The 25860-nt window shown below is 45.9% G+C and overlaps 1 pseudogene; it reads right to left on the bottom strand.

Moving 5' to 3' along the window:
• Window positions 1–15329: 15329 nt before the first annotated feature.
• Window positions 15330–16016, bottom strand: LOC147672964 (uncharacterized; annotated as a pseudogene).
• Between the last annotated feature and the right edge of the window lie 9844 nt (window positions 16017–25860).

The following is a 25860-nucleotide window of genomic DNA, read 5'->3' as shown; positions in this document are numbered from 1 at the left end:
TGAAACTTATGTCTCTTCATCTATCCCCTCCATCATATGTATATCATTTCACATATTTTTGTTGAAACTTATGTCTCTTCATCTATCCCCTTCATCATAAGTATATAGTTTCACATTATTTTGCTGAAACTGATGTCTCTTAATCCATCCACTTCTTCATGTGCATATAGTATATTGATGACGAGTGTGACACTGTTTGCATTTGCTGATGTTTTTCTCTCCCTCTCGTGAATTTCATTGTTTGCATTTGTAACTGTATGCAATGAGCATTTATTATTCACAATTATTTGAGGTAAATCTTATTAATCTTACCAAGAGTCTGTGGTTATTTAGCTAACTAGTTAATAGTTAGATAGTATTATTAGCACCATCAACTACTCAACCAATTGGTCCATCGGCCAGAATAACGAGAGTTAATCTACAGGTTTAGTTATGTATTAAGAAATGTTAAACATGAACCTGTGAAGAAAATGAATTCTTAACGTCTTTAAAACTTGACCACCAGCGCATCAGGGATTTGGGTGAAAGTGTATGGGCCATTGTATGTGGTGATATTGAGTATTGATCCCTGATTAGCTTGTAGCGCTGAATCATTTTTTATTGTGGACATGCCACATGCGATTTATTCTTCGTTTCACCTGTTACCGCCTTCTGACCCCCCTTCATCAATCAGTGGCATTGGTTCTTGGATGGTTGCCCTTGTTTTCCTGTAGTGGGCAATGCCTTCCACTTCCTAATCTTATATTGCATTGTTTTTGCTATTTCCAGCCTTGTATTTCTGTCCCCACCTTAGTTACTGTTTTAACTTTTTCTTTTACTGTGGTAGGATGTATTATCTCCTTCATTCCTTGGTTACCTCTGTTCTTGGAGTGTCCATCGTTCATCCACCCCTTGTCCTTCTCACTGGTGGAAGACGTGGGCTACCTTCGGAGGAGTGAATATACTTTGGCTGTACCCTGTATGACTTGTGTGGCTGTGAGAATTTCTGTTTTTTTAAATGCATATTTATCTTTATATACATGTATCTTTGACTGTATATGTCTCTGCATGTATATACCCTGCATGTATATACCTCTTTGTAGATGTCTTTTGCTTCAGGTATATATATATATATATATATATATATATATATATCTATATATATATATATATAGATATATATATATATATATATATATATATATATATGTGTGTGTGTGTTTTGCACATATGGTTATCTGGCCTTCTATAGGTTGTACGTCGCTGCATTTTACCGACACAGTTCCTAGTAACCTGGTTCAACCTTCTTGATTGTACTTTTCTGTTTCCTTCCTTCTCTTCAGTGACCATCTCCGTTACATTATTCCAGAGGGTGCCTTATATATCTATCAAGGTTCTCAGTTTAAAAGTCTTTTCTTTTTACTGTTCTTGTTTTCCTGGCGATGCTCTTCATCATTCATTGTTCTCTCTTTCTCTTAACTCCATTCTCTCATTGAAGGTCCATTTGTTTAAAGATGAGTCTAAAGGGGTGACCCCATGAATATGCAATGTTTTGACTTCACAGGTAAGCAGTCACTGGGCAAAAGTCCCTTTGCTTTTGCAGTGTTAGCGAGGCCAAGTCTTGAAATAGTGTAGGAGTTTGGTCTCAGAATGAGATGGGATGTATTGCCCTTCCTTTGCATAGTATTTCTTCCTTGGTTTGGAAATCATGCACACAGACAAGAATGTCTATTGGAGGAGCTTAGTCGGCGCTGGGAACCACCACTCTATGTGCTCTGTCCAATTTGAGAATAGTGTCTTTAGGATTGCCAAGTATATGGTTAAAGAGATCCTTTACATATCCAAAGAGATCGCTTCCCTCTGTTTTCGACACCACTCCTCGGATCCGGACATTGTTCCTTCGGGAACGATTCTCAAGATCCTCCAAATGGGATTGTAGATCTAAGTGTTGTTATTGAAGACAGATGATCATTGGTTTTTTAAATTTAATGTTTTATTTTTTTTCACTGAAAAGCAAAATTTACAGATGGGGAAAGAAGTCGTTAGTGCAAGAAGTGTGCCCAATAGCAAGCATACAGGTGCAGCAGTGGACAATAAGCAGTGTTGCAGGCTTTCCAATAATAAACACAGGCTCACATCAACATTATCAACCTGTAAGTACATATGTCTAAACCCAGATAGTCCTGGCTCCGGATGTAAGGTAAGAAGACAGTTATTAAGGGCTTGATCCTGACCGCCCAGGAGACAGAGCGAGGGCTTCCCCTTCTATGGATAGATCCAGCTTGTAGTATTTCAGCCATAGGGACCAAATTCTCCGGAATTTAGGCGGGCATCCGCTCGCTTTATAAACCACTTTCTCCGCAGCCATGTAGAGATCCATATTGGACTTCTACTCCGTAAGTGCCGAAAGGTTTTGCTCCCCCCAGTACTTAGCTATGTCTCTTTTGGCCACTACTAACCCACGATTAGCCAGCAAGAGCCCGTAGCACAGCAGGTCAATATCTGTGGGGATACCTAGGAGTAAGAATTTCACATCCAGCCCTAGACTCACCTCTAGTATTTTGTTCAGTTCACCCATGATTGTGTGCCAGTAAGTTTGAATGTGGCTGCATTCCCAGAAAGTATGAATGTATTTGGCGTGCTCCTCCCAGCATCTGAGACAAGCAGGGTCACCCCCCCTCCCTATCTTATGTAGATGTTCCCTATCAAAATAGACCCTGTGAAGGATCTTATACTGTATAAGGCGCAACCTGAGTTTGATCGCCACTTTAATGCGGGTGCATGAGGGCTGCTTCCCAGTCTATGTCCTTGAGTGGCCCAGTGGTGAGTTCCCACTTTGCACGCAGCTGACCAAGGCTGTCAGGCATGGTATTGATTTGCGTTTTGTATGTCAGGGATATCGCTTGGGTCGAGATCTCTTCCTGCAGGAGCCTGCCTTCAAGGGGGCATATTCTGGCAGCGTCACACAGTCCAGCCCTTCTGCCTGCCAGGCGTGTTTAAGTCTAAGATGGTGGTCATTGTTATTCCCTTTCACCCACACCGGCTGAGTCTGGGTCTTGCACCGTCACCCTTTGCGCAGGTTCTTTGCTGCCTTAAATGATTCTCGGGCCTGCACACTGGGAAGGCCCCGGCTCTCCGACCACACTCTTTTCCTTTGAGGTTTTTAGATACAGGGGCAGGTCAGCGAGGCCCTCTATCTCTGTTTCCAATGTTGTTCCACAACAATCACTTGGGGCGCCAGTCACTCTTCTGTCGTGTTTATTAAGCCCTCTGCCGTGACCCCCGGCCCGTAGAGCGTGACTGTTACCACTTCAAGGGGCTCTCAATGGTCTCTGCTGGTGCCGATCTGGGTACATAAGTCCTTCACGTGGTGGAGATTACCTTGTTGTCTCCACAACCATGCTCTGCCCGTCAGCTCAGTGAGTCTAGGCCCCTCCAGCAGCCAAGAACCATATGCGCTGGCTGTTGCGTGACTTGTGGGCCAGGCTGGGTGCCCTCTTCGGCCCTTCCTATGTCTAGTTTCCTGACCCATGCAGCAATGCTCTCAGGTCTCCCCCGGTTGCCCCTCTCCGTATCGTTTAGCACCCCACTAGGCACCCCTCGCAGTCTCTCTGTGTCCCTGGCTACGCAAGGTTTCCGCTGCGTCAGCCCCTCTGCCTTGCTTGCCCACCTCTCTGAGATCGACCGCGGCCGACCAGAGGTCCCACCAATCAGGGGCGTAACACAGGCCACGCATCCCCCGCAGTGCAGGGGGGCCCTCAAGCTCAAGGGGGCCCCCTCAGCACTTCGGCCTGAAAGCTCCTAATAGAGTCCGGAGGGGGCCCTTCCACGTTCCTGGCAGGGGGCCTCCTCAATTATCGTTACGCCACTGCCACTGCCACTGCCACCAATATTTGGCTCACCTCAGAGCTCTAGTATGGTGCTTCTTCACCACGCCTCTTTGATCCGGAGCGTTGGGTGTGTTACCCGGGGCCCACGCCATTCAGGAGGCTGCCCAAGCTTGCGGCTAGGCTCTGCTCTGCTTTGGCAGCGTTCTCTCCCTGCTGCATTTTCGCTCGCAATCTCCATCGAGAGCTCGGAGCTCTCGATGCAATGCCTCCGGTGCTTGCAGTGCCTCCCGGCCTAGGACGTCGCTCCGGCCATTGCTGCTTCCGCCACCTCGCGTTCTGTTGCAGTTGATCGCGACGCTGCTTGCTTTTGTTTCTGGATCTACAATGCAGCGAATCTGTGCGCTGGGATCTTGCCTCTCTTTCGGCACTTTGGAGGCCATGCTACACCAAGGAAAGCACTTCAAATTCGGCTGCGAGTGGGAGAGATAGCGAGGAGCATCTTACCTTGCCGTCATCTTGGCCATCTTCATCTGAGTATTACTCCAAGGCCAGTACTACAACTTGACCATTACTCCAACCTAACCATTACTGCTACTTGTCCACTACGTTGACTGATCATTACTTTGACCTTAACCATTACGTCGACCTAGGCATTATTTCCACCTGACCATTACTTCAAAATATCATCATCTCACAATATAAATTTATTAATCTAACTGCAGCCTTTAAATTGTTTCTTTCAGTTAGACGTGGCTTATATACCACTTGGATACTTTCTGCACAGCAAAGGGTTTATTCCATAAAGCCTAGAAATCACTTAAAAGAGCATCCCTTGTAGAAATATGTGGGAAAACCTATCAAACTCAAATGAGTTTTTATAAGATCGCCTTTACTCTTCGGGACAGCATTTGGCAAAGGAAATGAAATACCAGCATTTGTAAAGTGCACAGCTACCTCCAGAGAGGTGTCCCACCGCTGAGGGCCCTCGAGAAGATTAAGTGAGCTATTGCCCAGAGTCCCAGAGTCACATGGTGCTGGGCTAACCTGCCACCGGCACCGGGGATCGAACCGTGAACCCTGTTGTCCAAAGTCAGGGACCCCGGTGCTGGGGGCCCTTGGGATGATTAAGTGAGATATTGCCCAGAGTCACATGGTGCTGGGCTAACCTGCCACTGCACCGGGGATCGAACCATGAACCCTGTTGTCCAGAGTCAGGCACCGGGGTCCCTTGGGATGATTAAGTGAGATATTGCCCAGAGTCACATGGTGCTGGGCTAACCTGCCACCGCAATCGGGAATCGAACCATGAACCCTGTGGTCCGGAGTTAGGCACCCTGGCCACTGCACCACACCTCTTCCTCTTCCAAAGGATGAAACAATTGAGTATAACCAAAAGACAACTCGAGGGGAAAAATGCCGAACTTTGGTGTAAATTGGAATACATGTGCAGTACAGTGCAGAAAACAGGAACCCATGTGCAATTCAGTTTTACCAGAGGAAAGCTCAGAATATGAGGAATTTACCACACCGGGTGCAGTAAATATCTCACCCCCTCCAATCCTACCTTTTTATCTGGGCTTTTGTCTAGATATCTTCCATGCCCCCTGTCTGAAATTTTAGACTCACTTCAAGGTCTGTCTCAGATGATTTCCAGGACCTGTGCCGTGAAAAATGTTATGAAATGTTGCAGATAAATGACAGATTCATCAAGAATAACAAAAAATTTAGAGGGGAAGCAAGTTCAAGACACCATGCCTTAACCATGGAGATGATGAAGGCAATGACCAAACATTGCCAAAGTCTAGCTTCACAGGCAACACATCCTGAAGAATCTACACAGCCACCTGTACATCCAACTGCCCAGCTACCCGCCCAACCTGCCCTGCCAGCTGCCCAAACCTGCGCTGCCCTGCCAGTAGCCCTGCCAGCTGCCCACCATCCCAACCCGCCCTTCGACCTGCCCAACCTCCGAGAACACGCTCAGTCTAGAAGAATTTCACCACCACCATTGCATAGGCAAAGTAGTTGGAGAAAGGGGGGCGGAGCTAGCCACGAAACGAGATGGCTGCACTGTGAACGAGCTCCTCCGGGGCCCGTAAACAACATCCTTATCCTACACTGTAAACGGGGATACCACGCTGACAATTGCATCACCTGTGTAGCTTGAGACGCTCTGAACACCTGACGAGGCGTCACCGCTGCTTTAAAAGCTCTCGTTGCTGCTCGAAGCTGGAGAAGCCCACTTCGGCCTACAAGGCGCCACCATTCTAGAAGCACCAGCCTAGGGTGGAGAGCCATACTGAGACGCAGAGCACTTAGAGCGGACTGGAGAAGCCCCGCCCACCACCACTGCGCAGACAACGAGTAAGACCTTGCTGGAGAATTAGGCGCGCTTGGGCGGGGAGGCCCACCATAACGGCACCTCTGCGGAACGAGATGCTCCGAGGCTGAGAGGATGGAATATCGGGTGAAGGAGCTTGTAACGAACGAACCGTCCGAGGCTGGAAAGATCGGACAGGGACAGGGGCTGCTCCGGTGGTGGCAGATACCACCCAAACCAACCGAGGAAAACAAAAGCGCAGACAGTGCTTGGGCGAAGCAGGGTAGCACAGGTGAGACTCGATGGGCAAACCAGACAGAAACCAGTCGAAACTCAACTTTGACCAGTCGAAGAAGGTACAAGACCAGAATGGCGACGCACCTCCATCAGAAACGCAGACGGTGCACGTGGCAGGGAATCAGGTGTCGGACAACATACAAACCATGTTCATAACGATCCAGACGGCACTAACGAACATTGATGGTAAGATAGACGATCTCACACACCGAGTGGATCGAATGTCTGAAAGGCTGGACAGACATACCGAAAGACTAGATATGGCCGATCGCCGAATATCGGATGTGGAAGATGCGAACAACCAGCTAACGTCTAAACAAACTAGTGTGGACAAACAACTGGCGGCACTAACTGCGAAGGCGGAAGATTTAGAGGCCAGGTCTAGGTGCAGCAACATAAGAATTATGGGCGTAGCAGAAACCATGAACACAGGCCCCATGGAGAAATACGTGGAACACCTCCTGATCACATTGCTGGGCAGAGACACGTTTTCAGAAGTCTTCTTCATTGAGAGAGCCCACAGAACCCTTGCTCCGAAGCCGCCTGTGGGTTCCAGACCGAGACCGATCAAAGCGAAAGTATTGAATTATCGAGACCGCGACGCGGCATTGAGGAAGGCTCGAGAAATAGGTGCCTTGCGACGCGAGGGAATGGAACTTGCTATCTACCCTGATTTCACTCAATCCATCCAGGAGGCGCGAAAAAAGTACACGCAAGCTAAACAAAAACTGCGCGACCTGCAAATTCCACATGCCATGCTATATCCGGCCAGGCTGAAGATCACAGATGAGGGCTCGGTAAAGATATTCAACGACCCTAAAGATATCCAGAAGTACCTACAGCATTGAAAACCGAAGGGAGAACGCAGACGATTGCTGAGGGATAAACAACAGGAGCAAGAGCACCTATCAGATGCGGAATAGAGGTTTATATAGACGGGAACTTCGGAGTACCTCATACTTCACATGCGGACAAATGGGATTAACACCACATGGCGCTAACAATGAAACGAAAGAGCCGCATCATGATGAGACTTGACTGTGGCGTAAGGCTAAACTAAGACTGAGCACAGCGCGATCCCGTATGTCCCGGGTGCTGCACGACGAGTGATGCCGGAACAGATAAGTGATACCATGGAACAATAGACTTACACACTGTTTAAACCACAAAGAACTGTCTGAAACTTGCTGTGTGTATTTATAGAGTATGCCACTGACATACAGTTAGGTTGTCTAGTATAAATTGTGGGACCTTGGTTAGCAGTGCACTTATATGTTACTAAATGGCCTACCCTCTGGGTAAAATATCAGAGGAGGATGGGCCCGGGCTAATTCCGACCCACAGCGCACATCACAACAGTTGTAACGGGGGGTTGCGAGTTAAGCATGCGAGGAGAAAGGAGAGGAGCATGCTGCTGTTATACTGGGAGATGTCTTCATCACGGGGATTGAGACGGAGTGGGTGGGGGGTACCAGAAAAACTCACAGGGCACCGGGGTTGGATGACACGACTCATTTACGAGACACAGGTTTGCGAAGACTGGGGAGCCTTGCTCCACGACAGCACTATGGCACAATACAAAGGAAGGGAAATGACACAGCCGACTAGGAAGTTAACTCTCATGTCTTGGAATGTGAGAGGACTACAAGACCCGCAAAAAAATAAGGAAAGTCCTTGCATACCTAGACAGGTACAACGTAGATATTGCATGCCTTCAGAAAACCCACATAGCGAGAGTGTAGAGTTGGATATCGCTGGGCGCAGATTCGAGCAGCATCATCCTATTCTAATTATGCTAGAGAAGTCCTAATACTGATTAAACTTAACACCCCATTTACGCTGCATACTACGTACACAGATGATCAGAGCAGATTTGTAATACTCTGGGGAGATTTTGCAGGCACAAACCTTACCATCATAAAGACATACGGGCCTAATACAGACGAACCAAAATTTTATGAAGCCATATGAGCAAAAATAAGAGAGAATCACTCAACTGCGACCGTATGGGGCGGAGACTTTAATACATGTCTAAATCCATTATTGGATAGAACTACTGGCACAGATAAACATGGGAGACACGCAGCCCAGGTTATATTGGACGGTATGCAGGACTGGGCTATGGAGGGCATATGGCGCAGGAGACACCCGAGGCGAAGGGAGGGCACATGCACGTCACTCACACATAATACCTGGTCAAGATTGGACTATTGGCTGACCGTGCAGGAGGTGAGCACGTGGACCAAAGTAGTGGAGCACTTACCTAGAACCCTCTCGGACCACTCCCCAGTCCGACTAGAGTTGGAGGTGCCGACGCACACCCGAGACAATTCACATGGAGACTTAGGCCAGACGTACTGAAAGATCAGGTGTTCTGAGATGAACTCCATCACACTATTACGGACATTTTTCAAAGGAACACCGGATCAGTGGAGGGCAGCGGGTTGGTGTGGGAGGCATTCAAAGTCACTATAAGAGGACACTGCATAGGTGCACACGCCGGAATCCTTAAAGACATCAGACAGCAATTACGCAAAGTAGAAAAAGACATCAAAGCACTAGAAACAGAATACGCTGCTACTCTACATGAACCACTCTTGGCCGATATTCGGAGCAAGATCAATACGTACAATGAATATGCTGACACAGAAATAAAATACTTATCCAGAAAATACAGGGCCAGGGCGCATGGAGAAGGAGGTAGACCAAGAAGAGCGCTGATGCACAAAATCAAACCAATGAACAACGCTTCGCTAATCACACATATTACGAATGCACAAGGAGAGCATCTGCATGACACCCCCTCTATACTGGAGGAGTTCAGCTCCTACTACTCAGCACTATACACCACGAAAGTGACGCACCGCAATCAGACATCCATGACTATCTTGATGACGTGAGTTTGGCCTGGCTGTCAGACGCCCACAGGGAATTCCTGGGACACCATATCACAGAGGACGAGTTTAGGGAGGCGGTTAATTCCTTACCTAACAATAAAGCTCCGGGAATTGACGGATTGCCGGGTGAATTCTATAAGGAATATAAAGACCGGTTGATTCCTCAACTAGCGCGGATGTTAGAAGAAGCATACGAGGAGGGAGTTCTCCCACCTACCTTGCGGGAAGCGCTGTTGATAGCGCTACCGAAACCCGGTAAAGACACCACACAATGTGCCTCCTATCGTCCCCTATCCCTTATAAACATAGACGCGAAAATACTGGCCAAAATAATAGCAAACAGAATACAACCGCTTCTACAACTCCTGGTGCTCCCCGATCAGGCAGGTTTTATACCTACGAGATCCACAACCCACAATATTCGAACCATATTCATGATGTATCATAGTCTAGATCCCGACTTGCCGGCGGCTGCCGCACTATTAGATGTGGCGAAGGCCTTCGATTCAATCGAATGGGAATTCATGATGACCGTCCTTACTAGGATGGGATTCCCGTCCGCTTTCCTGAATGGGATAGCGTTACTGTATAACGAACCTAGAGCCAGAGTACGTATTAATGGACACACTTCACAACCATTTGAGATCAGTCGGGGTACTCGTCAGGGGTGCCCACTATCGCCCAATTTGTTTGCACTCACACTAGAACCGCTGGCCTGTAAAATCCGGCAAAAACACCCGGAAACTGCACTCCAATTTAATATTCGGCCAGTGAGCATATCTCTGTATGCAGATGATATGGTCATGTACACTAGAAATCCGGACACGAACCTAAACCCGCTAATTAGAGAGTGCATAAAGTTTGAACAATACTCAGGCCTTAGCATAAACTGGGATAAATCCGTAGTGATCCCCTTGACGGCAGTGACCCCGGAACCACAGATGGATTACCCCCTAAAATAGTGCACTGAACCGGTAAAATATCTAGGAGTTTGGATACACCGCGACTCTGAGACGGTCGTTAGGGCAAACTACGGAGTGGCTATAAGCAAACTGGAAGACCAAATAGAAAAATTGATTAAACTACCGCTCTCAATGGCAGACCGAATAGCTCTCCAAAAAATGGTGGTATTGCCTCGCCTGTTATACCTGTTCTGGAACATTCCGATCTGGCTCCCGCAGGTCTTTTTCGCTAAACTACGAACGCTTCTACAAAGGCTTGCTTGGGCGGGGAAGCAACCTAGGGTGAGCTGGAAGATCCTTACTAGACTGTATCATCAGGGAGGATTTTCTGCCCCAGAAATGCAGTTGTACTATTATTGTGCACAGGCACACCACGCACACTACTGGACGCAACCACATTCATACATACCACACATAGCGGTAGAGACAGATAGCGTACACCCAAACAAGTTGACACAACACATATCAGACCCAGGAGGAATGTATCCTAATGATATCATACACCCAGTTAAATGTACATCGAGAGCATGGTACATGTTGGCAACGCGAGCCCGAAAATTACCGGTGTATGCACCGGCACTGCCATTAGCACACCATCCCAAACTGTCGGTCATGCAAGAACCCAACATGAGAAGACTCATTGGGGAAATGGGACTCACGACACTAGGCTCATTATTTCCGCAAAATACATTTATCTCATACCAAGACCCATCTCTATGTGCACATCAGACGCCGATGAAAAGGTTTGCTTACTTTAGGCTAAGAGCGGCAATGAGAGACTTATATGACGACTTCCCAAATGAACCAACACCACTGAAAGCATTACAGACTCTACTGACTGCACCAACACGAGTGGCACTAGTGACCAAATTATACACAACATCTTAAAATAAGCAGCACACTGGCACGGACAGGGCGAGGACACAGTGGGTGGAGGCGATCGGGTCCCCAATATCCGAAGAGGATTGGACTTACAGCTGTACACAGTTACACCTACTTACTCCAAATTGCAATCTGCGAATCATACATTTTAGATTTTTGCACCAAACATATTACACTCCAGAAAAAATGCACAGGTACGGGCTTAGAACGGACGACAAGTGCAAAAGATATGCGGCCCCTAGGGCTGACTTTCTCCATATGGCATGGGCCTGCCCGATGTTGGATGCGTATTGGCGGGAGGTGGTGAAGGCGCTGACTCTCTTGCTGGCAGAATTTATTCCAAACACACCACTGACGTGCTGCCTAGTCGCCTACAGGCTTAAGACAATTAGACGTGGTAAACTGCTGGCAGTGGCACTTCTGTTGGCCAAAAAGCCCGTAGCTATTAAATGGGGAAGCTGACGCCCACCCAGGTTCAAGGACTGGTTATCAGATATGATATATTGTAAAGAGACTCTGGTTACCTATGAGGAGGAACTGCCGCAGGCCTCAAGGCCAAAGGATTTTGGCAGCCCCTCATGGAATATCTACAAAGACAAACAGATGCTCAATCAGCAGGTGATGGAGACGAAATAGCAGGAGGGGATATAGGGACTGCTCAAACTACCAGCACACCTCTCACAAGACTGTAACTACCGAAAAGAAATGTATAAATGTGTAATGTGAATTGATTGTATTCATGTACTCTGTCGATGTGTGCAGGACATAGATCACTGCAAAAAGGACGTGTCGTACCGAATGTATTCCTAGTAAAGCGTACTGTCATGATTATGGTTGTATTATGTAAATGAAAAATATAAGATGAAGCCAATTGCTGTATAGACAAAAGAACAGATGATGTCGTGCTCTGTACTGTTGCCCTGTGAATAAAAAAATACATTTAAAAAAAAGTAGTTGGAGAAAAACTCTGTAATAGCTGTATAATTTTGTTTTCTAAACATTATCTTGAAATAAATATCCTTACACATATAACACCTTAAATCTGTGTTGTCATTTAGATTTTTTGATTGCTTTTTCATAGTGTACAGCCTACATTTTTATATCTGTTTTCTTCTATGTGCATTTTGCAGGCTAAGCCATTTTTTGTGAAGAAGTCATATGTAAAGCATGTTTAAAATTAGCAAGACATTTACATCAAAGATAATTCTAACATTATCCTTAATAATTGAAAGAGTGGTGATTGAGGAAAGCAAATCATTATACAGAATTAATTCTTTATAAAAAATCAACTATTGACTTATTAATAAAATAACTATCCTTACGATTGTGAAAAATGAACACAAATAAACTCTTATAGAATCGGATTTCAATTTTAGAGGGGGTTGCCTAAAAAAGCAAAAATTCAGGAAGCATCTAGGAAAGTAGTCTAAATACAAAGGGAATAACTAAAAATTCCAAAGTCAAAACTTAGTTCAAAGTAAGGGTCCGTGGTCAAAATAAAACATAAAGTCAGACCCCTCAAGGCACAGGTTTGATGGGAAATAGGGTCTTGGCCTGGCAGGAAAAGTCACTTGCCATCCTCACTTTGTTTTAATAATATTAAAATCTCCTCAGCCACAGTCAATAAATGGCTGCTTCATGCAGGACCAAACACCTCATGGAGCAGTTACCACTAGGGGTAACATGGTAAACAGTGATGACAGACCTACTGGGAGGCAGGATGACAAGAAGTGGGAGGGTTGTGTGGGTAAATGAGACTCTCTTGCTGCTGTTAAGGTGGCCATGACGACATTTAAACTTAACATCTGCCCACAGGCAGTCTCTTGGTGCATCCAGAGCTCTCCCGTTAAGTCCTAGAAGCTCGCTCTCTGAGCTTTAATAAAGGATGTCATGACCTTCTTCACTGCAGCCATGAGAAAAGACTCACAGAGAATGAATTGGAAATCACAAGAGGTGTGTGGGTGTTGGGGGAGAATAGGCCCTTGACTGCGGATCTCCTAGGTGGGCACTGGGAGGAGGAGAAGAGGCAGGGGGTGCAGTAGAGGCCCCATTGGAACGGGGCTTCATTAGTTAGGGGCGGCTGGGGCAGACCCATATTGTTTTGGGGCCTGCTCTATGGACAGTACTGCAAGTTCTTCTTGTAGGCCAGGAGGAGAACCTATGTCTTCCTCTCCCAGGCTTGTGGTGCCCACTCCCGCGACCAGAGCCTGTTCAGACGGAGAAGTTTTCACTTTATCTATTTAAAAACAATTTCCAAATGGGAATAAAATTGAGGGCAGGCACTATTTACCTTAAAGTAAAACAAGATCCATGAAGCACATTACAAAGACAAAGCAACTAAATGTCTACCTTAATATTTATGTAAATGGAATATTTGTATCTCATTATTTGTAAAATGTGTGAGCTCTCCCAAAAAGTGCTATGCATGTAGTGTCTGAAATAAGGTATAGTAACACACTGTCAGCCTTTACCAAATGTTCCAAACTAATTAGTGGTGATTACAAACACAACAGCCAAAACAACATGCATGTTAGTACATAGGGACATCAGAAATTTCCAAACAAATTAAAGGTTAAAGTTACAAAATCAACCTATCTTCATAGTTTATAAGTGCAAACGTGACTATTTTGGCGTGTCCCAATCTTTCTTTTAAAGATATTGTGCTTGAAATCATATTAAATCCAGTCCGAGTTCTGGACTACAAGTCCCAGTATTCTTAGAAAAAACAGTAATGGTTTACATACTCATGCATAGACCTGCAAAATTCTGCAGCTATGAGACAGGTTATGTTAAAGTTTAGAGGACATCTAAATCAGAACTCTTGACAAATGATGTGACAGTTACTAATGTGCATGTACTTATCATCTCTCTGCTGCTCAAACTCTTCCAGCTGAGCATGGAGGGATGGCAGGCGAGACTCCTCCCCTGTGGTGGTATAATGCAGGGGTGCTGTGTAGGTGACTGGAAGGACAAACTAATTTTGTTCTGGGTCTTAATACAGTTTCCCCCCAAAGAAGGTCCTCCCAGCACTATAAATGATTTTAAATTGGCTGACTTCCTCTTCCTATAGCCTACTTTTTCTGTTTTTGTGGTAGGCGGAGAATCCTGCTCTCAGTGCGCAGACTCTTCCCTGTGTACAGAGAAAATCCAATGCACACTGGGTAGAGTGTGCGGAAGGGAGGTACTGTACCTGTATTATGCCAGCAATATACTACATAAACTGGGTAAACATGTAAAAAGATTACGTCTAACATGCTAAAACATGTGACATAACAAATTAAATTAACCAAAAGCATTAAACAAAAAAAAATATTCGAGCAAGGCATTAATGTGACAAACAATAAGCAATGTGAACAGAGCGGTCTCAGGATGGCATTTAATGACAAGTTTTTAATTATCGAACATTCATCATTGACACCAGACTGTCCAACCACATTAAAGGAGTAACCAAACTAGCTGCTCAAGGGAACAAGCATTGGCATAGCCAATAGGTCTCGCCTTTGGGACCTTATAAGGGTTTAGTTATCCAGCACAATATCCTTGGCGCAACAACATCAACTGTTGCATGGCTAAACACGTATAAGTTCCCAAAGGCGAGACCTATTGGCTATGCCGATGCTTGTTTCTTATAACCAAACAAGCGTTCTACACATGCGATACCACTGTAGCTCATTTTGCAATTGATTAGAGATTCATGACTGTTGTTGTGTGAGCTCAGAAGGGTCACTGTTTGGTTTTTGTAAAAAACCAAGTGAAATATTTCTTTGGATTGTAGATATCGGGGATATTTGTGTATCCAGAAACAACTTTAATTGCACAGAACCAGAGCAATATATTTTTTTTAATTATGATGTTTTATTTGTTGTGTGTATTGTCTGTGTGATTTGTTCATTATTGTACATATTGCAAGTGTTGTGTCCCTTTGTTATGAAATGTTATTGAGTTAATGAATTGTCTCAAATTGTGTTTAATGACGTTTTTGGAAAAACAAAATTCTACATTAAAAAAAAACACAAAGTAAAAAACGTATTTGAATTAACAATCAAATGATCATAACAATTGAGGTGTGATAATCGGATCTGAATGGAAGATTAAATGGTTATCAGTATTGGCATTTGTTTGACAAGGCAACAAAGAGGCAGGGGTGGTTGTAAGTGATGCCTTACGTTACGTTCAGTTTGCTGCTGGTGATCGTCCTCGCCTGATCATTCTTCTTCTTCTTGTACGTGTCCTTGTACATCTTGTTGCGGTGCTTCTTGCACACCCAGGACTTCCTCTGCTTAGCACTCTGCACGCAGGTCTCGGGGCAGCCCGGTTCGGTGCAGCTTCTGGTAATGTTCTTGTTGTCTCCGGAGTTGTACTCTTCGTCTAACACTAGTTCCAATTCTTCCGGGCTGGCTGTGCTTTCCCAGGGGTCCGAGGTTTCCATTGGGTCTTCGCTCTCGTCCTCTAGCTCGTCATCCTCGGGGGTCACCAAGCTGTAGTATACTCGGATCACTGCCAACTCGAGCGTGCCCTGTGACTCCCGCTGCAGCTCCAGGCTGCCCTGCTGCAACTCTGGGCTACCCTGCTGCATACCATAGGTAGTCTGTTGCAGATCCATGCTGACCTGTTGAACGATCACATTGCCAGGCGTGGCCTGCTGCAGCAAATCCGGACTATCCTGTTGTGAACCCCGCTGCAAGATTAAGTTGCTCTGCTGCATGTCCTACATGGATTGCTGTATTTCCAGGTTTCTCTGTTGCACAGACAGATTACCCTGGGTCCCTGAGTTCTCTGCCTCTTCGCATGCCTGCATCAGCACCAGAGTCACAGTGGGGACTGTACCCATGCCCTGTACACCTTCCATGTTGATACTGTTGTGAAAGGTGATTAAATGCAGGGCGAGACTCACGTTATAGGCTCAATGTTGTGACGATCCTCCCCAGAGAAAATAAAACAAGCATTGGCCGCGTGGCAGTAAAGCCGCGTGGCCGTGAAAGCGATCTGCATAAAAAAAGCGTGCGCCTCACGCAGCAGCAGAGGAGGGGCCTGTGCGATTCCCTTGCGGGAGCATGCGACCATATGGTGCCACCATATGGTGCTGTGCTATCCTGCAAGGAAATAGCCATGATGTGCAAGCGTTGCTTTGCCAGCAATGCAACGCGTGCATGTTTTTGCCCCCAAAGCTGTACTGATGCCTAAAGGTCTCTCTCCTACGCAGCGCATGCGCGCTGCTTATGCAAGACCTAAAAAGGGGTTTACAGCCGATCACACACCAGCATATCCTAGCCTCTGTTTAGTTCAGCGCCCCTAATACCTTAATGTTGACGTAGGTTAGGGTTCAGAGCAATGTGTAAACTCTTTTGTGCCACAATGTTGTGCAGCACACAACAGGCTACAATAATCTGGCACACAACTTCAGGGAAGTACACCAGCACCCCCCTGTATGCCCAAGACATCTGAATCGTGGCTTAAAGTGCCTTCTATAATGGCTTGGCATGAATGTGTGCCCTAATGTACCTTTGCTGAGATACTGTGGTTGGAACTCTGTAAGGTGTGAGGAGATTGGGAGAGAGCATAAGCTGCATCACCTGAATGGGAAAAAAATAAATACATGCCCCTCTGTTGTACTTGCGGTTCATTATGTATGCATACAAACGTGCAGTATGTGTCCGCGTCTTGTGTGGTGCTTGTGTTGAAGTCATTATTTAATAACTTTTACAAGTAACAAGACTAGCTCTTTATGAGGAGTCAGTACTTACCATGTAGCCACATGTCAACTAATTTGGCAACAACCAAACGACGTACAAGAGGTGACTGCTGGAAAATAAAGCTGTTGTGGGCGCTACCAGCAAGCACTGCAAACCCATCAGTAAAGCTGCCCCTGGCATCACAGACCGTTTGCACGTTGACTGAGTGCTAGTTGTGTCTGTTGCAGAAAAGTTGCGCTGTGTAGTGAGGTGGCTAAAGTGCTACATGGGTGTAATTAATGGCGCCTAGCATGAGGGGAGTGAGAAAGGGCATACAAATCCTTTGCAACCCTTTTTTCTTTCTTCCAGTGACTGTGGTAGGCACTGTAGAGATGCAACCCCCAGTAAATGCATCTCCGGACAAAACATCGGAACTGGCTGGATTGTGAGATGCCAACAATGCAACAGGACACTTATGGACTGATCTTCTGGTGAAAACAATTGAAAGCAGCAAGCACTTTCATATATGCTGGGATAGCTTGGGGGCAGCCTGCTTGAAGATCCTGTCCCAGCAACAACCATGACCAAGATGACATCAGGTGTGAAGTGATATCTCCTCGAATTATTCCTCCTCAAAGGAAGGAGCAAACCCACAAACACTTTCAATGACAGTGAAAGCAAGGAAATAGTTTGTGGGTGTGTGTTTCTTATTGATGTATTGTGCTTGACTGTGATTGGTTGTTAGTGTGATGAGATTCAAGTGGGGATGTGTGTTGGACATGAGAAATATTTTTTTATTTCAAGTGGTAGCTATAAAAGTACATTGTTTAACTACAAATGTGTTTTGTTGGTTAGTGATGTTCCCTTCTAAACTCCTCCATGCACATTCATAAACCCCTTCTTACACTTTCTTATTACTTTAAGATTTATAAAATAATCTGCAACTTTATCCGCTCACGCCCTTGTTTCCCTCCCACATTTACTACTAAAACATATACTTAAGTGTGCAGAGATTCTGAAGTCGGACCAGATAACTCTGCACATAAAAAGATAGGGCAGGCGTAGGCATAAAACTCTACACAAAGTTTGTAAATAGGATTTTGGGGTAGTGCAAAGTGCAGTTTTTGAATCAGGCCCATAATGCTTATGTGTGCTGTTCCTTGATGTGTATTACTACTACTCCAACTCCTTTGTTTTTTTCTAATCACTATGGTGAGCATGACCATTTGTGTTTTGTGAAGCATAAGCCTGTGGGACCTCATATTTAAGGCTACCCTTCAGTACTGGATACTTTGTAGTATCCAGCTCTTTGGGGAATGGACATTGGCAATTCTAGAATTCAATTCCTTGCAAAGGTGGATCACCGTACAGTATTTGTTCACATGTTACTGGCTGACAGGTGTGACAGCTGTCCCCTTTGCCCCTACAGGTGCTTGAAATTTACGATGTGTCATTTCGCTGACAGTAGGAGTTTCACCGGTGTATTTTCTTTATTTTTGAAGTTACATACAGCGTGAAAAAGACCATTTCTGGTATCAGAGCGATGTATGATGGGAAAATAACCGAGGGTGTACACAAAGTCCTTTAGAGATCGGCAAGGAACATAATAGGTAATTTCATAAGGATACACAAGAAAAGATAAATGATAGAATGTAAAAACCATGGGACGCAAAAAAGATACAAATTGTCAGAAATGACTGGATTCACAGTGGTATAGTTAAGAGGTATCGCATCCATAGGGCAGGAAGCTGTTCAGTAAAAACATGTTGACTTCTTTTTTGAATAGGGTTTTTGACTGGTTGGTCCTGGTCTCCTGAGGAAGAGAGTTTCAAATATATGGGGCAATTTCAGAAAAGGCTCACTTGTAGGTCTTTTTTAATTGAATTCTTTGGGTTTCGGCAATAGAGAACTTGTGATCCAAGAAGGTCTATTCCCCCTAGATAGAACCAGTTGCTGGGCCAGGTAGCAAGGACTGTTGTGGTGGAGGGCTTTGTGTCATGTAAGCAATTTTTAGACAAATCCTTGCCTCATAAGGTAGCCATTTCAATGAGTGTAGGGCAGGGGAGATATGATCACTTTTTTGCCACTGTGATAAGCCAGGCAGCTGCATTCAGGGTAGCTCTCAGAGGTGCTAGTTTTAATTTCGGTTTTCCCATAAGGGTAACTTTCCCATAGTCAAGTTTGGAGATCACAAGTGTATGTACCGCGGTTTTGAGATCTGCAGAAGAACATTTTTCACATTTCCTTAATGTGTGAAGTTGGTGATTAGTCCCTCTGGTGGTGTCCCTGATGTGCTGCATGGAGAGGGTGTTGTCCAGTATTATTCCTAGGTATTTAGCTGAATTGGTGGGATGTGGGGTACAGTTCAAGGCTGTAAGATGTGGGAGCCAATCTTTGATGTTAGAGGTGGAATTGGGTGGAGAGATTAAGAGGAATTTGTTTATTTTTGAGTGTATTAAGTTTGAGGTGGTTACGAGTCAGCCAAGTCTGTGTTTTGTTAGGGTGATGTTGAGGTTGTTGATGTGTGAGACAATGTGATCTTCGATGTGTGATCTTCGTGTGAGACAATTTTCAAATAAAGGTTCATTTTGTCTGCATACATATGGTTGCAGATGTTAGAGAGTTTGAGGATTTTGGTCAGGGGTTCCATGTACAGTTTGAATAGGGTGGTGGAAAGCGACGAACATTGAGGTAGACCAATTGTGACTTGCGTGTGGTGATGGAGCAAGGTGGAAACAAATATTTTTGTATACCCCTTGTAAAGTCAATTCTCCATAATAGTAACATGTCAAAGTCAAAAGTTACTTTATTCGGTTAAAATTTAAAACCATCAAAGCACAGATCACATTACATACTACCTATGACACATTATAAATAAGACAAACATTAAATACAATTCATATGCCAATTACAAAAAATCCATTTGCCGCCCAATAATACGCACTCCCATCAGAAAACGCCCTTGGTGTTCAAATAAATATATTTTTTAAAAAATTGTCACACAGCAAAAACCATCATTTAAAAAGTAAATTTTGCATTAAATACTTAACCAAGCATTTACAATGCAATGGTTTCGGCATTATTAAAGGTAGAGCTATTGGCATTGCTCATGACATTTTTTTCATTTTTTTTAAAAACATAAATAAATGGTATTGTTATTTACAATGGCAATAGGTGAGCATTAGAGAGTAGTAGAGAGTATTCGCGGACACAGAGACACACACACACAGACAAGGAGCGCGACGGCGTGGTTCATTGCAAAGGACCCTGGGTAGTGTAGTCTGATCACTCGCTACACTCCCGGTCCTTGCCCCGGTTCCTTTCTACGGCGATGGTGAGGGAGGTCTTAGGGCTGACTGTCTTGTTGGCTGAAAAAGTATTAGTCCACTGCAATGGGCGTCCCAAACTGCAGGAGCCCCTAGTCCCTTTTCAACATGCCTCCTGACGCTCCGATGCTGTCAGTTGGAGCGCAACGGCATGGATCGTTGCAAAGGACCCTGGGTAGTGTAGTCTGATCACTCGCTACACTCCTTGTCCTGGCCCCGGTCCCTTTCTGCGGCGGTGGTGAGGGAGGTCTTAGGGCTGACTGTCTTGCTGGCTGAAAAAGTATTAGTCCACTGCAATGGGCGTCCCGCGCTGGGTAAGCCCCTGGTCCCTTTTCAACGCGCCTCCTGACGCTCCGATGCTGTCAGTGGGAGCGCGACGGCGTGGTTCATTGCAAAGGACCCTGGGTAGTGTAGTCTGATCACTCGCTACACTCCCGGCCCTGGCCCCGGTTCCTTTCTGCGGCGGTGGTGAGGGAGGTCTTAGGGCTGACTGGCTTGCTGGCTGAAAAAGTATTATTCCACTGCAATGGTAATAGTGTGGTTTTAAAATGAACTAACATATAATAAAATGCACCTACACAAATACACGTGGGATACTAAATTGCATGTAATTGCCAAGCGTAATTTATTAATCTATTATACATTTTGTCATAAAAAGTATGCATTTGTCATAATCTAATTGAAAATTGCATGGATGTGCTTATTGTCTGTTTATTTGTGGCATAAATCATGAAGATTGGTAACTAAAATCAGGCATATATGTTGCTTGAAGCTAGGTAAATACTAACTGGGATACTATTAGAAATGGGGAGGTAAACAGAAGGGCTTTATTTCTCAAATTTACGTTTATTTGTGTTTGTTTCTATAATAGTTCCTAAATTGTGGCCTACGTGGCATAAAGAAAATAGAGGCTGACTGCGACTCCGAGTTTGTGAGGAATTCAGCATGCGCGGGGAAAAGCGCGAGCTGCATGTGCCTGTACAGAATGGGTCAAGGACAGTGTGGCCTGCCACTTGGAACAGATGCCAACTTTTTGAATGTCAGCATCTTGAACGTGGGAATAAGGTATTGAATAACAAATTAAAGGACACAACGGAAGAAGCATGACATGAACAATGAGCTTACTATTTTTTCAATTATAACGATGAAAATTGAACAGTAATGCAATGAGGTGATGCTCATCCACCCCTTAAGTGACCAATCACGGACAGTCTAGAACCCTAAAAGTTTTCAACTTTCAGCTAGATAAGTTAGTGAAAAAGGGTATAAAAGAGGACATTTGGGACGATGAAAAAAGCTTGCTTTTCGATCTAATCTTTGCAACCTGATATGCTGTTGGGCTGCGCAATTTCCATATGGCGCAGGTACTTTGACATTTTTTAACTTTGACTTTTGAATGTGTGCGGAGTCCTATGAGAGGGGAACATCGAGAGAGATAGAGAGGTGTTCTTTGGGATCTATTCTGTCTTATGCTGATGTCTGCGTTTCTACATTTTGGTAATATTGAACTTTTCTTATTTTCTAAACTGTCATGCTAATAAATGAATGTCTTGCATTTTAAACTTTTTCTTTCAGGTTATTAATGTATAATTACATTTTCTTTGAAATAAAACATAGAGGTCATGATAGGAGATTTAATCTCTAAACAAAAATTAAATAAATGGAGAATTAAGCAGGTCTTGTTAACTTATACTAGCTGATCCATTGACAAATAATGGTGGGGTGTTTTAAGGTCTTCTTAAATCAAAACCATGGTATTAGAAATTAAACTGCAGATGTAAATAATGTATAAAATTTTTGTTTTAGATACTCCGCTATAATCTAGCAGCTCTCCTTTGGTCTTCACCGAATCCTCGGAGCAGGGTAAATGTGTGTATGAATGATTTACAGTGATATGGGCCCACGGATGAGTAATTTGAGAATTGCTCCTTGGGTTAAGGTGATGGTTTACAGAGAATATCTGGAGACGCGCTGCATCAGTGGTCGGATAGGGCGTGGTTGATCAGGACTCTTTGAGATCTATTTTGTAGGAATGAGGAGAACTATTTTAACACATAGAGACCCATCCTGATTTGTAAGCAGTTCATGACAATCTTGTGTTTGACCATGTCAAATAGCGTCAAAAGGACAAGAAGGATTAGTAAACAGGACTCATTTTGGTTGAGAAAAGGGGCACCAACAATGTGGACCATGGCAGTTTCAGTACTTTGACCCAGTCTGAAGCTAGATTGGCAATGGTCGAGGAGCTGGGATTGTGCAATGGGATTACAGAATAGCTGATGAACACATTTTTCCAGGAGCTTGGCTAAAGTAGGGATGCTGGCTGGAGATAGGGTGGTAGTTGTTGGGATCAGAAAGGTCGAAGTTGGGCTGTTTTAAGACTGGGTAACTAGGACAATTTTTAGACAGTCCAGAATGGAGCCTTGTGTGAGAGAGGCATTGATAATCCTGGTCCTTAAAGGGAGTACGAGGTGTATAGGCTCATTGAGGAGTTTGGAGGGAAGGGGGTCACTAAAGTGGTTAGAATATTTGAGGGAAGTCAGTAATTTTAAGATGCTGTTTTCATCAAATGTCTGGAAGATGGAACATGAGGCATTGTTGAATATATGACATTGCTACGCCATCTATTTCCCCGCAGTAGAGTTTGCAACGTGGATGTTACATTGTCCGCGTTGTTACCACATATGGCTTTACATCGCAAGTCGTTTCTACAACTTGCGCTAGATGGAGCGCTGGACTTAGGAATAGTATAAATTAGTATCAATCAATCAATCAATCAATCAATCAGAGTACTTGTAAAGCGCGCTACTTACCCATGAGGTTCTCAAGGCGCTGAGGGGAGGGGGTGCTGCTACTGCTCGAAGAGCCAGGTCTTGAGGAGTCTTCTGAAGGCGAGTAGGTCTTGGGTCTGCCATAGGTGGGTAGGGAGGGTGTTCCAGGTCTTGGCAGCGAGGTAGGCGAAGAATCTCCCGCCAGAGGTTGTCCTTGGATGCAGGGGACAGTGGCGAGGGCGAGGCTGGCGGAGCAGAGCTGGCGGGAGGGGTTGTAGAAGCTGAGTCTGCTGTTCAGGTAGGCTGGTCCGACGTTGTGGAGGGCTTTGTGTGCGTGGGTGAGGAGCTTGAATGTGATCCTCTTGTCGATGGGGAGCCAGTGTAGGTCTCTCAAGTGGGGGGTGATGTGGCTGCGGCGGGGAACGTTGATGATCAATCGGGCGGAGGCGTTTTGGATGCGTTGTAGTTGTCGTAGGTGTTTGGCGGGGATTCCTGCATAGAGTGCATTGCCGTAGTCCAGTCTGCTGCTGACGAGGGCCTGTGTCACCGTTCTTCTTGTTTCGGTCGGGATCCACTTGTAGATCCTGCGGAGCATGCGGAGGGTGTTGTAGCAGGAGGAGGAGAGGGCGTTGACCTGTTTAGACATGGAGAGGGAGGAGTCGAGGATGAATCCTAGGTTGCGTGCAAGGTCGGTGGGTGTTGGTGCTGTTCCCAGTGTGGTTGGCCACCAGGAGTCGTCCCAGGCTGAGGGGGTGGGTCCGAGGATGAGTACCTCCATCTTGTCCGAGTTTAGCTTCAGACGGCTGTTCCTCATCCAGTCGGCGACGGCCTTCATTCCCTCGTGGAGGTTGGTTTTGGCGTTGTGTTGGTCCTTGGTGAGGGAGAGGATGAGCTGGGTGTCGTCGGCATAGGAGATGATGTTGAGGTTGTGTTGGCAGGCTACTTGTGCGAGGAGGGCCATGTAGATGTTGAACAGCGCCGGCTGAGGGATGAGCCCTGGGGGACGCCGCAGATGATGTCAGTGGCCTCGGATCGGAAGGGCGGGAGGCAGACGCTCTGGGTTCTGCCGGAGAGGAAGGACGTGGTCCAGGCAAGGGCCTTCTCTTGGATTCCGGCTTCTAGGAGGCGTGTCTTTAAAGTGCGATGGCAGACCGCGTCGAAGGCGGCTGACAGGTCCAGGAGGATGAGGGCTGATGTTTCGCCATTGTCTAGTTGGCGCCTGATGTCGTCTGTGACGGCGATGAGGGCTGTCTCAGTGCTGTGGTTTCATATGAACCGGACTGGGACGGGTCCAAGATGTTGTTGTCTTCCAGGTGGCGGGCCAGTTGCATGTTGACGATTTTCTTGATGACCTTCGCCGGGAACAGGAACAGGGAGATGGGCCGGAAGTTCTTGAAGTCCTTGGGGTCCGCCTTTGGCTTCTTGAGGAGGGCGTTGATTTCGGCGTGTTTCCAGCTTTCCGCAAATGTTACTGTTTCGAAGGAGATGTTGATGACCTTCCGTAGTTGGGGTGCGATGGCAGCGTCTGCTTTGTTGAATACGTGGTGTGGGCACGGGTCTGACGGAGAGCCTAAGTTGATGGAGTTCATGGCCTTGCGTGTCTCTCGTCGTCGTTGACGTTGGACGAGGAGGTCAGGCGGTTGGCGCTGGTGGTGTTCACAGAGGAGGTGGGGTCTGGAGTAGTCGGGGCAGTCATGGTGTTGAAGCTGTCATGGATGTCAGCGATCTTGCGGTGGAAGAAGATGGCTGGTGAGTTGCACAGTTCTTGTGAGGGCGGTATGTCGTTGGTGTTGGCGCTGGGGTTGGAGAGTTCCTTTAGATGCTCAAGAGATATTTGCTGTCGTGTGCGTTGTTATCCAGGCAGTCTTTGAAGGAGGATCTCTTGGCTAATCTGATGAGGTGGTGATGTCTGCGGGTGGCATCCTTGTGGGCTGCGTGGTTGTCCGGAGTGCGTTCGTGGAGCCATATCTTCTCCAGTTTCTGGCATGCACGTTTGGAGGTCTGTAGCTCGTCGGTGAACCAGGTGGCTCTCTTGCTGGAGGGTTTCTTGGAGGGTTTCTTGAGTGGGGCGAGGGTGTTGGCGCAGTCGTCGCTCCACTGTCTGAGGTTGCGGGCTGTGGTGTCTGGGTTGGTGTGGTCGGTGGGTGGGTTTTGGGCGAGGGTGGTGATCAGCTGGTCTTCGGTGACTTTGCTCCGACAGCGGCGAGCTAGCTGTTGGGTGCGTTGGTGCGTGGTTAGTTTATTGAAGGTGAAATGGAGGCAGCGTTGGTCGGTCCAGTGGAGTTCGGTGGTGTGGTCGAAGGCGACGTGGGTGCCTGTGGAGAAGACAGGGTCCAGCGTGTGGCCAGCGGCGTGGGTGGGTGCGGTGACGAGTTGCCTGAGGCCGAGGTTGGCGAGGTTGTCGATCAGGGCGGAGTTGGCGTCGTTGTCGATCAGTGGCGGAGTTGGCGTCGTTGTTGTTCTTGAGGTGGAAATTCAGGTCCCAGAGGAGGATGTAGTCCGTGGAGGTAAGTGCGCCTGTCTAAAAGCTTTGTTTAAATGGACATTTCCATGTCATAAGCAGACATCCAGCACTGTTTTCTGAACATGATCTGAAATAACCTGTTTATTTAGAAACACAAACTTTATAGATGCCTGGGTACTATTTTCAGTTGGTTGCTGATCAGCTACCAAGCACTGGAAATGCAAGCTTGAACTCTGTGCCAGCTCAGGGAAGACCTACACGGACTCAGACATTCATGCACCTTTCTATAGTGCTTCCTGAACAAGGAGCTGTTTTTCTTGAGGTTCTTGAAATCTATGACTACGGCTGATTACTTGCTGAAACTCTACTGACCTACTCTTCTGCTACTTATGATGTTTTTCTCTTTGTCTAACAAGCGTAGAGAAGAGATTTTACAGTGCTAAGAACCCATTTCTACAAC

The sequence above is a fragment of the Lissotriton vulgaris genome (assembly GCF_964263255.1).
Source record: "Lissotriton vulgaris chromosome 8 unlocalized genomic scaffold, aLisVul1.2 SUPER_8_unloc_1, whole genome shotgun sequence".
NCBI lineage: Eukaryota > Metazoa > Chordata > Amphibia > Caudata > Salamandridae > Lissotriton > Lissotriton vulgaris.
The sequence above is the reverse complement of the archived record's forward strand: the minus strand, read 5'-3'. Positions and strand labels throughout refer to the sequence as shown.